The sequence below is a fragment of the Canis lupus genome, chromosome 16 (assembly GCF_048164855.1).
Source record: "Canis lupus baileyi chromosome 16, mCanLup2.hap1, whole genome shotgun sequence".
Classification (NCBI taxonomy): Eukaryota; Metazoa; Chordata; class Mammalia; order Carnivora; family Canidae; genus Canis; species Canis lupus.
In genome coordinates, this window is record NC_132853.1 from 32,801,537 (window position 1) to 32,822,311 (window position 20,775).

A 20,775-nucleotide genomic window follows, 5' to 3' on the forward strand; every position below is an offset into this window, starting at 1 on the left:
TATAACCCGAATAAAGTAGTTTTGTAGTTATGCTTCCCACTTCCTCCAGAGACTGGGCACACTCACCAAATAACAACAGCAACACAAAATAAAACAAAAACAAAACACCCTGTCCAAAGATCTTAAATTAGCAATGTCTATCAAGGTCTTATGTCTTAAAAAAAAAAAAAAAAAAATGTCTTATGTCTTTACCAAAAGAAGGACTGAAACAAAGGAAAACAAAACAAAACAACAATTATACCATGGCCAACTAATTCTTATAAAAATCATTTTATAGAGTACAAAGCCTTTTCACAATGCTTTATGTCCCTGTTTGTATCTCTACAGGTAGTAGAGACACTTTTATTCTAATGCTGATATTCCCACTACTCTGAACTTGACATATCTGTCTGCCATTACTTCATCTGGCTGGTGATTCTCAATCAAAAGGTTCATTAACTGATAATTAAGTTGATAAATATTGATTCATCATCTGTTACTTCATTAAGCTCACCTGCCAGTCTACTGAGATTTATTTTCTACTATCTTGATATTCACCTGTAAAATCTGTGATCTCCAACTTCCAAAAGCACTTTGTAAGTTTTACACACATTTCATTGTCCCATTTTTTTTTCCACTCATCCAAAAGACCTGATGGGATGTTTTTTTTTTTTCTTTCTTTCTTTTTACTTTTTACAACAGAATACCAGCAACCTCACACTGAGATCTTCCTTTTTAATTTACAGTACTTGCTGCAAATTAAAGGAGAAGTGTTTTTCCCACATCATTTCTTTTCCAGGGGAGGACAAATTTCATTTGGCTTAACTGCAATCCTTTGGTGTAAGTTTTCTCAGTCATTCCATGTCAAAGAAGAAAAATAATTCAGAGCATGTATCTCTTCAAAACTTACAGCTCAGTTTTGGGCCCAAAATATGATCTTTTACAGCAAATGCTAAATTGGAAAAATTTAATTTTCCAATTGACAAACCAAAGTATTCTAAATACTCCCCAATGAGTGAGCCAGCAAATATGAAGTGAAAAAATTGCCACCTGTTTTTTCCCTCCTTGCAAAAATATTTGTTGTAGAACTCTATCATTGAAGGGAAGAGCTTATGTAGATTCTCTGTGTGATTCATTTTCTTACCTCTTAATTATGAAAATGTTCTTGTTTTTGTATAATATTTATGAAAAATGAATGAGTTGCCATGGCTATCAGAGAAAATAAATATAAACAAATTCCTAATCTTGTTTAGAAGTCTCACCAACAAGGAAATGGGAGATTGCAATCCAATTAGCTATTTGTTTATTTGTTTGTTTTTAAAAGTCTGACTTAAGGTGCACCTGGGTTGTTCAGTGGTTGAGCATCTGCCTTTGGCTCAGGTCATGATCCCAGGACTCAGATCAAGTCCCAGATCAGGTTCCCTGGGGGGAGCCTGCTTCTCCCTCTGCCTATGTCTCTGCCTCTCTCTGTGTGTCTGTCATGAATAAATAAATAAAATCTTAAAAAGAAAAAAAAGAGAAAGCTTTCGTTCAAAAGTTTGACTTAAAGTGACTTTTTCGGCTTTGAGATATAATTGATACAAAACACTAGTAAGTTTAAGGTGTAGGCTGTGATGATTTGATACATGTATATGTTGATAAATTTTTACTACAGTAAGGTTAGTTAACATATTCTTTAACTCATGTTATTACCACTTTGTTGTTGTTTTTAAGGTGAGAAGATTAAAGCTGTATTCTCATAGCCACTTGCCTGTAGCTTTTCAAACAAAAGGTTAAGTTCTCATTTGGCAGAACATATACTTAAATTGTAATGTTATAGAGAGGATTAGCATGGCCTCTGAGCAAAGATAACACACAAATTCCTGAAGCATTCCATATTTTTGAGCACTGGGTGATGGAATTGTTGAATCACTATGTTGTATATCTGAAACTAATACATCACTGTATGCTAAGTATACTGGAATTTAAGATTAAGCTAAATTTAAAAAAATAAACAAGAGGGTAAAATACAAGGGCAAGGTAATTTCCAGGATCTAGGATAAGATGAAAACCTCTCTGCAAGTAGAACAATGGAGGATATCAAAGCAGCACAGAGACATGCATTCTAATAGGTGTGCAAGAAAAATGAATAAAAAGGGATGAGGAGTGATACAAACAACTGGAGACACAGGAGAAAGAATGAGGAATTAAATTTAATAAATTTATTAAGTTCCAAATAGGGAACCTTACTAGCCTCTTTCTGTTCATTCTCCACAAAACAACTCTAAATCAGAGCCTAGGATATTATCTTTGGAATGAAGGAGACTTAGACTGTCCCAAGTTTTACTAAAAAGAATTCAGTTTCAGTTGATTTTATATACTTTAGAAAAAATAGATGTGGTGGAGCTCTGCAAGTTTTAGCAATTGCCTAATAAGCTCCCTAGCCTATTTCAAATTCAATATACAGTATTTCTGGAAAGTATTAAGTATGATAATTACACTGCCCATATATTTCCCTTTAATGTTTGCAATAACCAAAAGAAAATTAATGCAAGAGAAGAAATATAGATAATAATACTTTTCTTCGTAAGACGTATCTCTCTCTAAGAGAGATATTCTGGGCACCAGCTATAAATTACTGTACCCATTTAAAGTGTTATAAAAATCAAAACTAGCAAGTAGTGAATGGAGATTTGTGCCACACAGACTGTACTGCAGAAATAACTAGCTTCTCACAATGGGGACATTCCCATTTACACAAAATAATTTCAAGTTATTTTTTTTTCTTTATTTGACACAGCAATGTTGCCATGACCTTCATCCACACTGTGAGTTTTGGTAATGTTTTCATTTATATCTTCTCTCCATGGGGATAAATGGTTCTAACCTTGAAATCTCAGTTCCTATGTGAAAAATAACTTTATAAATACTTCAAACACTTACATTTTCAGCAACAAATGTTCCAGTATGAATACAAAACAGCATTTCTGTCAAACACAGAAATACATAACTTGAACTCAGAAGACAGGAGTCCCAATACACTCACAGTTCACTGTCGATTCTCAGAAATAGTTTACATATTCTTCAATGGCATTATGATGATATATATATTTCTTATTGGTTTTTACTGTGTTAGAATGCCTAGAGCTGTTTACTGGCAACTCTAAGCATTTTTTGGTTCAGTTGTGACCTTTGATATACTTATAATCATCAATATTAATTAAATATTTTAAAAGCTATCAATTTTATCCATTTATATATTAATTTCACAAACATTCTTTGAAGAGCTGTTATTTGCCAGGCACTTTCCTAGGTCCAGGAGATAGAAAGATGAATTATACCTGATATGCTTTGTCCTTACAGGACTCAGATTTAAGTAAGAAAAACAAACATGAAAAATACATTTTATTTCAAAACAACTCTGCATGTTATTAGGACTATCATGCCTGTGTGTGTGTATGCATGTGTGTGTGTATGTGTTGACACAATGTAAGTGCATTGTCTTAATTTGGATTATCTTCAAAGCAGATCCTAAGCAGGGATTTGGGTTCAAGTGATTTTTTTCCTAAAGATTTCATTTATTTTTTTGAGAGAAAGAGCATGAGCAGGGGGGAGGGGAAGAGAGAGGAGCAGATTCCCTGCTTTGTAGGGAGCCCAATGTGGGGCTGAAACCAGGAGATTTGGACACTTAACTGACTCAGCCACTGAGGCACTGGTCAAGTAATTTTTAAGGAGGTAATTACAAGAAGGCCTTGAAGGATTGACTTGTACAGAAACTATCTTCATTGACTGTTTCTTTTGCTGTGCAGACGCTTTTTATCTTAAGTCCCAATAGTTCATTTTTGCTTTTGTTTCCCTTTTGTTACCCTTGCCTTCATAGATATAAGAAGTTGCTGTGGCCAAGTTCAAAAAGGGTGTTGCCTGTGTTCTCCTCTAGGATTTTGATGGATTCTTGTCTCACATTTAGATCTTTCATCCATTTTGAGTTTATCTTTGTGTATGGTGTAAGAGAATGGTCTAGTTTCATTCTTCTGTACATGGCTGTCCAATTTTCCCAGTTATACTATATGTTGGCAAAAAAAAACTTCGATTAAAAAATATATAAAAAAGAGAAACTATCTTCAGTGCCCTCTAAGAAAGCAGTAGTTCTAGAACTTTAGGATTTCCTACCATTACCTGAAGGGTTTAGTGTAACACAGGTGGCCGGGCTCTACACCCAGAGCTTCTCATTCAGTTGGTTTGTGATAGAATACCAGGACTTGAATTTTCAAGTTCCTACTTGACACTGTGACTGAGGTTGTCCAGACTGCATTTTAAGGACATTGATGTGGCAAGCATGAGTAGGGCATGATAGTCATGTGTACATACATTCATATATTTTTAATTCCTTGTTCTTACCCAAACATCACAATTTCCTCATGCTTTCAGCCATTTATTGCATCAACAATTGAACCGGCATGAGTTTTAGTCATATGAACCTGCAAGGCTTTGACCCCTCATTAACTAGTTGCTTAACCAGATGGTTAAGCAGAAAATATTTGACTGGTACCATGCACTCATTTTAATCTTATTTTATTTATGGGATACCTGTAGCTATAAACTAAATGTCCATCTTGAGTTTGAAAGGAATAGAGTGCAAAGGTTGCATTTATTGTACAAAAAATGTCCTCTTGGATAATTCATGTGAAATAGTTTTCAGCTGCTTATCTCCATCAGGACATGGGAGTACTGAAAGTGTGTGTGTGCACGTGTGTATGTGTATTAATGATATGCACGTGTAGAGCAGGAATAACCATTTTGTGTTCATAAATATTTGATAAAATTCTTCCAAGCATGAAATCGGAATTTTCTCTGCACCAAGCAAAGTATTTCTGTGAAGTTCATGGAGCTGGGATAAAAACAGAAGTCTCGTAAAACAGTTTGGCAAAATAGCCACATATATACCTTATTGCCTTTGAATAAAAAACATTTTGTGTGGAAAGCCTTTCACTCTGGTTCTTCCCTGTGACTACACTGCAGGTAAAAAAAAAAAAAAAAGCCATTTATGGAGGGACATTTTTAAAACAAAATGAATGTTTGTACTTATGTGGGGAGCATAGTAACAAAGAAGTGTATTTAACTGCAGAATGCTATTTGTTTCCACAGAATACACATGCAATTTTCTATTCTGAGTGCACATTTAAATCCACATAAAAAGGGTACATTTATTTTCCAAGGACACTGAGTGGAATAATGTAAACTGGCTAAAAAGAGATGAACTCTACCTCCTGCATGTACTCTGGGTCTTTAAAGGCGTCAGGATTAGGAGAGCTAACTAGATGATCTCAGCAGTATGATCTGTTCATTCTGATATATAATTTTAGATGGTAAGTGGTCTATAATAACTATACTCTCTTCTCACTGAATATTTAATTATCTCAATAAAATGTACATAGGAACAACATATAATAAAGCGTTTGAACAACATATTTAGAGTCTCTTGACCCAAAACATCAATGTGCTCTATATCCTTTAAAGTCCATGGGCTAAGAAGCTAAAGAATAAAATAAAATTTCTCTTATTAGCTGCCTTTGAATAGTGCACCTTAAATATCTGGCCTGAAAAATATATTCTGCTTTGAGTCAACATATACATACTAAGTAAAAATTCCTTCTCCAAAATCTTATTTTTTTTTAATCTATTGCTTGCTGTATGACTGAATCTCTTTCTTTTTGTAAGAACTCTAGTTATTCCAGTACTCTAGTTTTCAACCATTTGTTGTATTCTGATTCAATCACCAGCTTCAAACCCTGTGTTCTTTAAAAGAAGCCTCTGTGATCTGCCATTCCTTTTTTGGTTTTACTGGGATTCGGCGTTGGCCAGGTTTTTAAAAGCCGGGTATATAGAAAACTTCACTGGCCCTTTGTTTACTACTGAGAGCTTAACCTCCAGAAAAGGGAGGCAGTAGGGAGGAGGCAACACAAGTCATGTAACACAGGTTCATTCAACAATTACCAAGCTCCTGCTCTGAGTTGCCATAAAGTGTCTTCTGTGCATGTTAGCTTCTTCAATCCAGACAGCAGCACTTTGAGGTTGTTTTCTCCTTCCAGTAGGGCCATTAACATGTTCAAACTGCTGCTTCTCTCCAAACACACTCTTTCCATGTGCTCCATAGCTGGCCCTTTTACCCTAACAAAAGGCAGCTCCAACTTCAAGACCAAGTGTTGCCAGTGTCCTTTTCTATTCTACTTCCCAATATGAATCATTCTCTACCGTGTTCAGTGAACATTGTTTATAGATTTAAATCTGCATTACAGCACTCACCACTTTGATTATAGTTCATAGCATTTGTATCTCCTACTCCACAAAGTCTATAAAGTATTGTGGAGGGGGAAATGCTAGAAAATGATGTCTCTTTCTTATTAGCTAACAAGGTATGAAGTGCTTCCATGGACTGCCATCTTCTTTATAATTCAGTTCTACTTGGCTCAACCAATATTTATTGAATACCTACTGTTGTCCTAGGAATTAAGATAATCCTCAAGAATTCAAAGATGGAGTAATATTGAGCATTCAGGAGTGACGGGTATGTATGAAGATTATTTCATACACCAGAAATATGGTGGAGTTTTCCAAAGCAAGAAGTGTTATATATCCTGACATAAGAAAGTAGGTTAGGCTCCAGACTGGAAGAAGGCGGGTCTTGACCAAGTCTAGGTATCAGGAGGCATAGGGAGGAAATGAAGTCACTCCTGGTCAAGAGTGAGAGTAAGCCTGCACCCAGGAAGCATGTGTGTATACTAAAAGAGCTGTGTACTAAGATTTCCTGAAGATCTTATAGCTAAAGATAAACATTATCCAATGATAAACTACTGCCTGGTCAGTAAAATCATAGTAGTCCTAGGCCACTGAAATGCTTTTAACCAGCAGAGAGAAAGCATAGTAGGTAGCCAGTTTGCCAGCTTTCAGAAACAAAGGCCATCTGAGGCCAACTCAGTCCAGCCTGCATTGATGGTCAGACCACCTCTGTATCTGAGCGTAGAGTTAAATGTATTTCAAGACAAACCTATTCCATGCTCCATTTTCAATGTTGTTTTCTCGTCATAGGCATGATTAAGTCTAGCCATTTGGATTAGAGAAGTACCCTGTAGCTTGGGTAGTACAAAGCCTTATGATAGCAAAAGTCCAAGTAAAAATCATTTAATTTGAATTGGGAAACATTAAGGCTAACTGGCATTGAACTGGGAAGCAGTAACTGCATAATGTTATTAGTGGCTAAACCAGACTCACAATATTTAAATGCTACCCAACATTTACCCAATGCTATTCCAAAATCTTTATTCAAATTAAAGCATTTCTAAGAGTCTTCAAAACTGCACATTTTATTATGGAACAAGAAAATTCATATGAATGCCCCCAGTCTTTCTTTTTCTTTGGCCTCCAAACTAGGCTCAACTTGACCTCTTTTGTTTCCTAGCCTCCCATTCTCCCATTCCCATATCAGAAGCTTTCTATCATTGCCATAATAGTCTTTAATTTTTTTTTAAGCAAGGGGAGGGGGCAAAAAACATTGAAAAGTGGGAAAAGGGAAATAAAATTATCATAGAGTAGCAGGAAAAAAAGAGAAAGCAAGAGAGAGATAAGGCTAGGGCTAGTTACAGATATTTGGAGCAGGGATGGGAGGGGAAGTCATGAAGAACAAGGCACCAGGAAGCTGCAGAAATGAAGGAAGTAAGCAGAAAAGAATGTGATTTTTAAACGAGGGTTGCATGTATTTAAGAAACATTTTTAAACTTTTAAAAAAATTAATTTTTTTTCAAATTTAGATTTTCATCCCTGGACTATTTTTTTCTTTCAACTTAACCAGCTCCTTGAACGTGAGCTAAGTGGGTCATGGTTTCAATAGAATCGTAGGTTTATTTTCTTTCCCCAGATTGAAAGCATGGCCTACTCAGCCACCACGCTACTGTGAGTGAGAACTTCAAAGTAACACTGAAGGACTTCCAAAATAGGTCTCTAAAAAGACCAAGGCAACTGGTAATATTCTGTTTGTTGAAAAAATGAACTAATGGTTGACACAAAGTAGTAGAATTTATTCTGCCAGAAATTAATCTATATTAATAAGGTCCTTGGTAATCCAACATTTAAAACTAATTAAAAGTACAGTATTACTGACGGCATGTTCCGTTCAGTGGTTAACATATTTATGATTGATTTAACGAAATTTATAGATAGTACATATTTTGTATTCTTAGAAGAGGGAAATGGAAAGATAGCTAATAGAAGGTATATCCTGTTCTACCTATTTTTAAGGTCACCATGTGCATCCAAAACTTATTTAAGTTAGCTAAATATGCAAAAAAATGTTAGTATATATTATGCTTATATTCTTTGATAGGGTCTCTGCTCTATTGATTTTTTAAAACAATGCTTTAATTCATGCTCATTTTGACCTCTAAAGAAATTTACAAGTTATGCATGCTAAATTTCTAATTTCATAGTCAGGAGATGTTTTATCTTTATATCCCCAGTGTATATCACTATGTCTGGCACTACAAATATTTGGGAAGATATTTGGCTTTTACATGAATGAATAAGTGAACAAACACTACTTCATTTTATTTTGCAAAGGAAGTGCATGGTAACACCTGAGTAGATTCATAAGTGGCCCTTCTGCAGATTACAAGTGCTCATTCATGAACACTCTGAAGAGTAGTATGTGGCAGTGAAGGAAATATTTGCTGTTTCATGGTGTTGAAAGATTTTGGAAGTTAGATTGTGCAACAATATTAGTTCAGATGTTATGTCTGATGCTTGAAATTATGTCTGTGTTACAACAAACAGGGTTCTCTAAATTGCCTTTGGTGACTCCCATGGGGATCTTGGACAATGAGGTATCAGGGACCTGAAGGCCCCTGTCCATCTGGCTGGGGGTGGGTGCATATCTGAACTAAACACCTCCCAGGAAAAAATAACTTTCTCTGGCTGAAGGAGCTTCAATATTCTTCAGGCCCAAAGGTCTCCTGAATTTGTCTGGCTTTACTATACAGTTCTTGTAAAAAGCTAGCATCTAAACCCAGACTGCTGAAACCTACATGGTGTTTTTTTCTTAACTGACAAATGTGTCTTCACTTTTTTTCCATGAGAAAAGAAAGCAACTTCTCCTCTTCCCAAAATGATTTATTCTTGACATAACCAATAGAATACTTTGGTTCTAGAATTTCTCTCCCCAGCTATTCAGGCATATAAGGAATCATTTCCCTCTTTTTGTTAATGCTGGTTTTATAAAGTTCTTCGATAAAATCTGTTCTCTACACCATATCTTGTGACATTGTGAACTATGTTCCAAGTCCTGTTGCAAGATAGATGGTGACTTTAAACAGATCTTCCTTGCACAACAAAGTTATTCATTAGATACAAGCATTGCTATTGTATTTTCCACTGAATAGGACAGGTGCAAGGAGGGCTCAGGTAGAGTGTTGCCTTTTAATATAAAACTCTTTCTGGGAGAAGTTGCTATACTATTTTAAGGGAGTCTTTCAAATCATTATTTTCCTTCATGAGAGAGCAATTCAGTCCACATGAGACATTCAGAAAGTGATGTCTAATCACTGTTACCTAATTGTGTTTTTATAACAACACTACACAACGGGTCATCCCAACTCAGTTACATAATTTGGTCAATGCCATGAAGTTAGAATTTGAACTTCAATCCATCTGACTCTGACTTTGATCTTTCCACTTCTTGTTAACAGATAGCATCTGGAGTTTTCTGTATTCAGTTGTTACACAAATAATCATACTTGGTTCCTGAAGTGTCAGGGAGATTTTCCCCATGAAAGCAATATCTTCATTTCTCTTTATTGGAAAAGGTTATGGCACCTACAGTAGGTACACATTAATATATGTAAAATCATTAAATGTAAATGTAAAAGTACACATGAAATATCAAATATATACTTCCTAAACTCTAGTGGAGATTTCAATGATTTAAAGATAGCTTTTGTTTTGTGTTTTTTTGTTTTTGTTTTTGTTTTTTTTTTTAGATATTGGTCATGGAGGCAATTTGGCACAATAGACAGAATGTAATTTCTGAAGTCAGAAAGATGGCTTCAAGTTCCTATCTCAAACCAGTTAGGTGAACTTGAGCAAGTTTTGGACCTTCCTGATGCTCATTTTCCTAATAATGTTACTGTCTTCTAGGGGCTCATGTTATTTATGCCAGGTGGGAACAGTGTGTACCAAACTTCATTGTGTACAGACATCACCAAGGGTCTAATTAAAATGGTTCAGAAATCTTGATAGAGCTTGAGATTCTCCATTTTTAACACACTGTCAGTTGACAATGATGCTGCCAGATTTTGGACCACATTCTGTAGCAAGGTGTAGAGTTTCAACATCACCAATACTGATGTTTTTATCTAGATAATCCTCTCTCTCTTTTTTTAAGAGAGAGAGGCAGAGACGTGAGCAGAAAGAGAAACAGGTTCCATGCAGGCAGCCCGATGTGGGACTTGATTCTGGGACTCCAGGATCACGCCCTGGGCTGAAGGCAGATGCTCAACCACTGAGCTACCCAGGCATCCCTAGATAATTCTCTATTGTACAGGGTTGTCCTGTGGATTGTAAGATGCTTAGTAACATCCCTGGCACAGCTCCTGACACATAATAGAAATCAGGTGAACATTTGTTCCTTTTTTTTTCACATCTTCTGCTTAGACTTGGCAGTTGTCAAGAAGTTTAGACAGACGATCACCTCTAGGATAATATTCTCTAAAACAAGAGTCAGCAAACTACCATTGATAGGCCAAATCTAACCTATCACCTAATTTTGCAAATTAAAGTGTTGCAACACATCTGCAACCATTAGTTTATCCATTTTCTTTGGCTACTTTTATGCTAAAACAGCAGTGTTGAGTGATTCCAGCAAAAACTGTGCAGCCTACAAAAATCTAAAATATTCAGAACATGAAAGACTCCTAACTCTGGGAAATGAACTAGGGGTGGTGGAAGGGGAGGTCGGCGGGGGGTGGGGGTGACTGGATGACGGGCACTGAGGTGGGCACTTGACGGGATGAGCACTGGGTATTATTCTATATGTTGACAAATTGAACACCAATAAAAAATAAATTTATAAAAAAAATCTAAAATATTTACTACATGGTCCTTATCAGAAAAAGTTTGCCAAAACCTGTTCTTGATATCTGAAAATCCCAGAGATTTAGTTTTTTGAAGCTGTAGAAGCAGAATTTCATAGCAGTCTTCTGGGTATAATTCAATAGATGCTACGTCAAGAACATTTCCTTTGGGTTGGTCCCAAAGAGAGTGGCTCAATTCTTTCCATTTTCAATGAACCATTGGTTTCTATAGCACAGGCATTAGGCAGCTTCTTTAGAAACAGTGGAAATAAGAATAAATCTCAGATGCCAGACAGCAATTGATAGGTTTCCCTTAAAAAAATCTTTTTTCCAAACACAGACAATTTACCTTCCTAATTGTAATTGACAACAGTCAGTCACAGGAGAAAAATGTATCTCCCATGGCTGCCAACTTTACTTAACCTAGAATGTTTGTGCTGGTGACTGGTAATTTGCATTTGTGCAAGGTCTCTTAAGAGCCAGACTGCTTTGAAAAACAAACTCAGAGGATTTTGATGGAAAGCACATAGGCAGGAGTTTTCTGAGTAAAGATGAATAATGTTTGTTTATGAAGGAAGGTTTGGGAAGGTTATATGGGTAAGCTGTACTTGGTTGCTACTTGTAGGGGGGAAATGGTATGTGTGGCTTAAAGTATAGTCACCTTATAATGTGAGTGATCATCACAGCTTTATTATAGCTACTTCACACATTCTCATGCTTACTTTGAGGCAATAATGTGTGTTAGAATATGCTTGATCAGGTTTCTCGATCATAAAGCACTATTTGGACCTGATGCTTTTTTATTGTGGGGCCTATACTGTTCAATATAGGATGTCTGGTGGCACATCCCTAGCCTTTGCCCAGTATATGCCAATATTAATCCTTTCCCCAGTTGTTGGCAATCAAAACTATCTCTAGACATTGTCAAATATTCTTTGGGTGTCAAAATCACTCCTGGTTGAGAAGTACTAGTCTGTTATGCCATAAGGAGAAATAATTCCACAATCTCAGTGGCTTAGTATTCCCTTTCCAGGGCAATTATACACTATATGGTGGCTCCATATTCTAAGTTACTTTGATCTTATGTTATTTTTTACCAAGTACATGCTTTCTAGATCATCGCAGAAAGTAAAGGGAGGGTGCAGAATTGAATACAAGCTTTAAATATTTATGCTCAGAAGTGACATTTCCCATTTCTGTTCACATTTTATTGATCAAAGCAATTCTTATGGTCATGCCTACCTTTAAGAGGGTGAGAAGTAAGATCTCCCTCCAGGAAGATTCACAAACATTCTGCTGTCAAGCACAATTCTTATCTGTTAATCTCTACCTTCTTCAATGAACTTCTGCTAATACTGAAAACTACCATATTATCAAGGGTGGAGAGGCAGGGCAGTAATGTAGTTGAGAGTATGGATGCTGGAACCATTGTACTTGAGGCTAAATCAAGTTTTACAGATTGACATCTGTGATCTTAAGAGTTAGGTAACCTCACTGTGCTTGAGTTTCTCATCTATAAAACATGGGAAAATAGAAGTACTTAATACAGGGGGAGGTTATAAGGATGAAATGTGTTAGTGTTTGTAACACCTTAGAAAAGTTCCTAGAACATGAAAGGACTTTGTAAATATGTTTAAACTAAAATAAATGAAATTGTATTTATTATACAATGAAAAGTATTGAGAGTCTGAAAAAAGTATGCAATGTCATGTGTCATGTGTATTCAGAGGACTTTATCAATTCTCAAACAAGGCACCTCCACATTAGAAATATATTAGAAATATATTGCAAAAAAATAGAAATGCCCAGAAAGGCATGCTTTCCAGCTCCAGCTTGGAGCTGCTTACCAAGTTCAGGGAAATAAATAAATAAATGTCACAAAATGGTTGAAAGCATATTTTTAAAGTTTAATGTAGGCAAAATAAGATAGAAATACTCTTGCTCTCTGTTCATCCAAGCCATGTTGCAGCTGTTAAATGTTGCCTATAGATGAAACTCTTCTCTGGCTTATCAGAATTTCACTAGAATCTTTCCTTTCAAAAAAACTATTCAATACTATTTTATATATCCACTTATTTCAAATATCATAAAAATAATAAGTGCCTAACTGTTCTGTCTATAGTAGCATTTGTTCAGCATTTCCTTTCATGCAAACTCATTAATGTTCTATCACCATTCAGAGAGCACCACCCCTTATTACCACCATTTACCACCAGGGCCAAAACCACTGACAAAATAACAGAGTTCCAACACACTTCTCTTGTGTCTGCTGTATTTTCTTTGAAGACATACTAACTGCATAAACACAGATGCTCTTCATGTGTATCTTATTTGTGATGTGATTTCCCAAATTTCCCAGTTTCATGTATTTTCTAACTCTAGACCATTCAACATACTCAGACCTTGGCTTCCCTCTTCTCTATCATTTTCACTTTAAGTCACCGCTTCAGCAGAATTCTGGTCTGGTCTTTTTGATCTTGACTTCTTTTGTCCCTTGCCTCTTTGATTGTTTTAATCACATAAAACTTGAGGTGAACAAATCTCCTATTATCAACCAACTTCGAAGTATCTTATTAACATTGGTCTTCTGGAGCTCAGAAGAGAGTAAGTAATTTATCTCATTAGATCATGTTTTTCAAGGTGTGTATCAAGAAATACTTGTATCAGAACCATGTGAAGAGTTTGTTAAAAATATATGCTCCTAAGATTCAGCCCAGACCTGACGAATCAGACTCTCTGGGGATGAAGCTGGAAATCTGTATTATTAATAAACACTCCAGCTTATTTTTCTACCCACACCACATAACTATAGCTAAAGTCCTTAAAGAAGCTATCTTGTAAATAGAATTATATCACAAATCTAAGATTCATTCATATAATACATAAAATGAGCAGAACAAATTGCTTGAAGTATTTTTCATCATGGATATGAAATCATTATAATAGTCCTTTTAAAAAATTACGTACATATGTCTTTAAAATGGTTAGTCAAAGATAGGCCATGATTTGGCCTGTTAAATTCTTTTACTAAGTATAGAAATATTGTCAGTAGAAAAATATCACATGAATGTACTTAGAGAAAAGAATATCAGTAATGTGTCTTTGAATGTATGCATGAAGTTTTTAGTATATTTCCCCCTTCCTTGTGGCTTTATCTTCACAAAAATTTCAGAAACATTTTAAATAATAGATTATAGGCTTTTGAGGAGCAAAGGCAGTGCTTCCTTCCATCTCTAAAATATCCTGGTATGATGAAATGTCCTGAATTCTCTTTAAACATTCATGGTGATAAGCAAACTTTGCTAGACAGTCCTAGTCCAGACCATTTTTATGACAATTTCCTCTTAAAATGATCATCTATAACCTATTTATATATTAGTATAATTGACAAGGAAAGAGACAACTCTAACATCAAACTTTGTATTTTTGTTGGGATTGAGACTTACTTCTCTCTTGATCGTTAAGGCCTCTGGTTTTAGAATAGTGATCGACATAAATACTTTAGAAATAATCAGTAGTTTCAAGGTCAGCTTGACAAAATAAATTTGGACTAAGTTATAAGCTTATGGCCTTTCTCTATCTTATATTTTCCAGACCCAGCCTTCTTTTATGTCAGTATAACAATCCCAGCCCCATAAGAGGCAGTGACATTATTAGAAGTAAGAAAATGAGACTCTAAATAAAACCTTCCCTCACAATTTGGAGACATTTGTCCTTGGGCAGAACACTTGGATTTTATCTTCTTAACAGTTCTTTCTCCTTGTGGTATACAGTATCAATACATTTATCTCTCTGAAAACCACCTAAGAGATTTATTTGGCACTAACATCTTGACACCAAGGGTTTTACTTAGATCATCATGGTTCTTTCACCAATACCCAGTATCAATAGATGACATGTAGCTTAAAACACATTAATCATAAATATCAAATAAGAAAAGGTGAAGGAGAAGACTGTTTTACAAAAGAAAACATGCAAATGCTCCAAGACAAAAAAAAAAATGTAGTTACAACAGACTTTTCTCCTTTCTATACATGTAGGGAGTCAGAGATTTCTTTTTTGGACAGAAAATGATGATCTGTATTTCCTTAATATTTAAGGGATGAATTATTTGTACACCTTCCAAATCTATCACTTCTTACTTAGTAGCAGCTACCAAAAAATGCAGGCATGATTTATAATAGTGACTGGTACACAATAAAAAACTAATAAATGTTAGTTTCCTAGCATATTGTTAGTGTTATCAGACTCTACCTTTCAACAATAAAAAGAGCCATGGCAGTTTTGAAATGGAATTAATATCAGATGTATACTTTTAACCTAAAAAGTAGGTTAAAATTTACCTGATGTCTCTCATTGCCTGCCATTTATACACACACACACACACACACACACACAAATTTGGGTCAGCTATCAGAAAAGTAAAATGAATAATTATCAGTGGAGTGTGCTTGATACAATAATATAATACTTTTGTGTCTAAATATAGCATTATAGCTAGGTGTAAGCTTTAAATTTTCAGTTATTATTATTAACCCTCTTTAAAATCCAAGTATACTATGTAGAATGCACTGTGCTTTCCCACAGGTGGCCTACTGGGGAAGCTGAAAAGTTAGGCAATTTAATTTTCTATAGCGTCTACTTCAGTGCCTATGTATGTATGTATGTATGTATCTATATCACTACCTCGGTTGGGTTCTTTATCTCTTCTTACCAAGATTTCTGTAATGATCTCCAGTCTTTCATTTGTCTTTTGTCTATATTGCTACTATATGATCTCTAATGCTTAAAAGCTTTTGTAGTTTATTGAAGTCTTTAGTAACAGCTCCCAGCTTCTTAATTTCGTGTAGAAGATGTTGGGTAATCTGATCCATACCCAATTCTGTAGCCACATTACTGAATCCCACATAGCCCACATGCACAGAAACATACATTTCCATATCTTGCCTTTTGCTAAATGCACTGTGCTTTTTTTGTGCCTGTATACTATTTCTTATGAATTGGTCTATATCTGGAAACTTTTAGTTTCTCTCATCTGTTTGCTGCATGTAACTCATCATTTGCTACTGAACAAGCAGCACTTAGAAATTTGTCCTGATGTAACCAGGATGGATTAGATGTCCTTCACCAATAATCCTCTGCCTATACTTACCCCTACACAGCATTTATCACATTACACTGAAAGCTTTGGCAGCCTTGTCTCTCTTCTACTAGATTGTGGGGTTTACAAAGGTGGGGAATTAATGCTATTCTGTTGGTGTCTCCAGTAGTTAGAATATGCCATTTAACTAATAGAAACTCAGTGAGTGGGGCACCTGGGTGGCTCAGTGGTTGAGCATCTGCCTTTGGCTCCTGTCATGATCCTGGGGTCCTGGGATCGAGTCCTGTGTCGAGCTCTCCAAAGGGAGCCTGCTTCTCCCTCTGCCTATGTCTCTGCCTCTCTCTGTGTGTCTCCCAATAATAAATAAATAAAATCTAAAAACAAAACAAAACAAAAAACCTCAATGAATGCTTACAGAATGTGTGAATATTAAGTGTTTGATTCTTACAGGAAGGGAAATGAGACTGGGAAAGGGAGGCTATGATGATATTGCTGAATTTGCAAAGGCAGTATCCTTTCTCCCCAGAGCAATGTAGGTAGCATGATAAATATCTTAGTGCTTGTGGGAGTAACCAGCCTCACATTTATAGGGACCATCTGATCAGGGCTCTTGAGTCACATGTAAATTTGCAATCTACTTCTCTTTCAAACCTTTCTTTTCTGTTTAAGTGGTATCATAGATCCTACAACACTTAGTTGCCATATGTCCCTTTGCCTAATGATAACTATGAATATATCATAGTAATGGATATCATATGATTAGTTTGTCAACCTTGCATTTCTGAAATTGTTTCTGTGGAAAACTGGCTGTGATGTTTATAATTATTACAGTTAAAAAGGAAATAATGAAGGATTCTATGATCTAATATACTTGACTGATTTAAACAGAATTAAACGTGACATTAATGCAGGATTTTGCAGTTATGCTATGCTGCTGTGCATTGTGAATCTATAAAAATAAGAAAGATTATGGGATCCCTGGGTGGCGCAGCGGTTTAGCGCCTGCCTTTGGCCCAGGGCGCGATCCTGGAGACCCGGGATCGAATCCCACATCGGGCTCCCGGTGCATGGAGCCTGCTTCTCCCTCTGCCTGTGTCTCTGCCTCTTTCTCTCTCTCTCTCTCTCTCTCTGGGTGACTATCATAAATAAATAAAAATTTAAAAAAATAAGAAAGATTATAAATAAATAGTGATCCTCAAATTTATCTGTCCATAAACCTTGTTTTTCCCCAGAGTAAATCTAGCAACATAGTTTCTGTAGAACATTCTGGAGAAATGCTCTCAGGTATGGATCAATGAAAAGGATAGAAATGAAAGAACCCAGTTCAACTAAAAATGCTCCTAACAAAATATAGCTTGATTTAAAGCAATTCTATAAATACTAATTATAATATATAAGGCTTATATATGTGTAAAAGAGAATATGCCATTTAGTAAGAAAAAGGATATATTTTGCCATGGAAGCCTCAAATTGGTGCTTTATCTTTAATTTTTACTTTTTAATTCATCCAGTTTCATTATTTACTTTTTATGCTTAGGTATTGAATATTCTTGTTTTTCATCTCTGCAAAGAAAACCTATTTTGAACTAGTAGCTTATCATGTCTGAACTTGTCCCTCATGCCTTGCTGTCTTGGTAAAGAAAGGAAACATTTAGAATAGAAATCAGAGGACCTAGGTGAATCTCAGTTATACTTCTTTCTAATTTTGTGATATAGGCAGCATGTAAACCCTTTCTGAGCTTATGGGTTTTTTGTTGCTTTGTTTTTAATGAATCAGGGTATCACTGATTTACAAGGTTTTGGTGAGGATCACCCGAGGCATGAAATGATGATGTGGCAATGTACCTCGTCAGTGCCTTGAATATTTGGGGCACTTCAAAGTCATTTAGTCCATCAGTCATTTAATTATCCATTCATTCAGTAACCTGTAAGTACAGCCCTCCCCACTAGCTTGTTCTTTCCAAACTTCTCTTCAACCAGGATCCAAAGAGATCCTGTCATGTCCACAAATCTTTCTCCAATGATGATCAAAAGCTATCTTAGATATGCTTCAACAAGCATTGACTTCTCACTATCACCTTTCACACTCTCACTTATAATAAATGCTTCTTTTCCATCAAATAGGTTCCATAGGCAAACTCAATTCTATAATCTGGCTTTCTATGAAGTTTTACTATTTCTACACTTTGTTTTTTTTTTTTATTTTTTTTTTATTTCTACACTTTGTGTATTTGAGTATTGTCAAATTAGCCAGAATTTAGCCTTTACTGCAACTGACAGATTTGACCAGAAGGTATAATTGAAATGTTTTTGAAACAGTCTTCCACTCAAATTGAAATACATAATCAAGAAGGCAAAGAATCAGGAAAATTGAGAGAAAAATGAGGGATGGAAGGAAAGAAAATAAGAGAACTATATTGAGAAGCACAAAAGGACAAGTGAATTATAATACCCGAGAGAACAACCCATTTAACTAGTTGGCTTTACTGAAAACACATCATTTCAACCCCCTGTCTGTGCTTTTTCATACTTGATATGTATAGTGCTCAATTCCTTGATCATTCTGCAAGCCATACTAAATCATGTACAGACTTCAAATTTATGAATCTTCTGTATAGTTAATCACATTTTTAATACTTTGGCTTTAGTATAATTATTTTAATGGGTATATGAAAATATAGACCTATCAAAGATGATAGCTTTATAGGCTGGTTAATATCTTAAATTGAATATTATGTCATATGGAATTTGGAAAATTTCTGAACTTGGAAAAAAATATCACTCAACTTTCTATGTTTAAGTGAATATACTGGCTACCTGAATTTGGAAATATTTCAACCTATTGGAATTTATTGTCTTGGGGGTTATCTCAGGCACAGTAGAAAATGAAACAAGCAGTCCCTTATAAAATAAACCACAGCAACTTTCTTGCTAGAAGTGGTTAGAATACCAGCTGGAAGAAATTTAGAATGATATGGAATACATGTGAGCTTTATTATTATAACACGTTGTAAACTGCATTTCCATGGAAACAAGGTGAAAAAAATAATGGAATTTGATGGGGCTGAGAACAAGAGTATATAGAAGGAAGCTTTCTTTCATGCATGTCTTGCATAAAGCCTGTAGCAAGAGCCAGATGGGGTAAAAAATCCAGACCTACCTGCAGTAAATCACTAAAACCTTATATCTAATACTGTCTCTGCTATAAGATCCCATCAGTATTATATCCACCACGTCTTATGTCCCTGTGAATTATGCCAAAAATACACATCTCTTTTGTTATCTATTATATCCTAAATTCCCCAATTCCCATTCCCAAACTATTCTTTATATTCCCTTTATTAACTAAAACTTCCCTCCCAAATTCTTCTGCTGGCATCATTACAGCCAACAATCATATAATCCTTTGTATCTCATCTTCCTTCAAAGTTTCCTTCCATCATGATATGACTTAAACCTAGAGTTTTCAGAAGATACCACTTTCCTTCCATGAAGTTAAGTTGGGATTTTATATATATATATATATATATATATATATATATATATATATATATATATATATATAGACCTAGAAGTAAAGTCAGAGTTCCCCAAACTCCCAATTGCTGTTTCCAGTTAAATACTCTCACCTGAGCAAAAACCTTGTTCATTTGAGACTCATCTAGTTTTAACCCACTTGTCTCTTAATAGTAATCATCTGCAGACCTGTTTACCACCATGCCTGCACCTCATTTATTGAACATGTTAGCATTTCATTCACAGTTTTATATCTTCTGCAACTTCTGTCATCATTCTAGGTTTGTTTGATGAGAATGTGACACCTGGCATCGAGCTCCCAGATGCCGTCTTCAACTGCATTTTCCTACATCCTAACATACTTTAAAGGTCCTTTCCTAGCACATGTAAACTACCTGAAGTCATGAAGTCACTTAGTCCTTAACCACAACCCTCTGTCTTCTGAGTTGCCCAAGCAGCCCAAAGCAATAATTATTACATTCATAAGGGCATCAAGCTTATTTGATATTTTCTCTCTATTCCTTGATCTTCTCTTGTATATCCTTCCCTTTTGCTCAGCTTAGAATCTATGACTCAAAATTATAGTCACCCTACTGTAAATAGTTTCATTTACTCTGTCACTTGCTTATTTTCTTGAACCTGATTTTCAAAAACCTTACCCTCAAATGAAGCCCAGTCATCAACATTCTCATGTGCATCTATGAACTAAGGCAAGACAGTAGAAAATTACAAAGCCAGATTGATAAACATTAATAATTTAACATTTTCTGCCTCAGATTCTTAAAAAAAAATCATGTAAAATTGTTTCAAAAATTATAATTTCATGTTCCTACCCACTACTGTGTTCTCCTTCCCACTTCAGTTTGACTAAATGAAATCTCATCTTCCCAGATCCACAAACCTATCTTTTTCAAGACCCCATACCTTCTTCCCCTATTTCTCTGAGAGGAGTTTCCCTCCACCCGTGAGAGTACAGTCCTATATATCCCTTTAAGGAAAAGCAATCACACTGATCCCATTGGCATCCTGCAGTAAAGAGACAGATCCAGCCTGGATTTTGAGACTTCAGCATGTCAATAGCAA

The 20,775-nt window shown here is 35.5% G+C and overlaps 1 long non-coding RNA gene and 1 other non-coding gene across 2 annotated transcripts in view; both read left to right on the plus strand.

The window, feature by feature from the left end:
* Positions 1–20,775, plus strand: part of LOC140606502 (uncharacterized) — a 72,047-nt gene that overhangs the window by 31,634 nt on the left and 19,638 nt on the right. The gene's annotated exons all lie outside the window — the stretch shown is intronic.
* Positions 1,756–1,861, plus strand: LOC140607607 (U6 spliceosomal RNA). Its single transcript, XR_012009573.1, has one exon. It is a non-coding gene; the product is annotated as a U6 spliceosomal RNA (small nuclear RNA).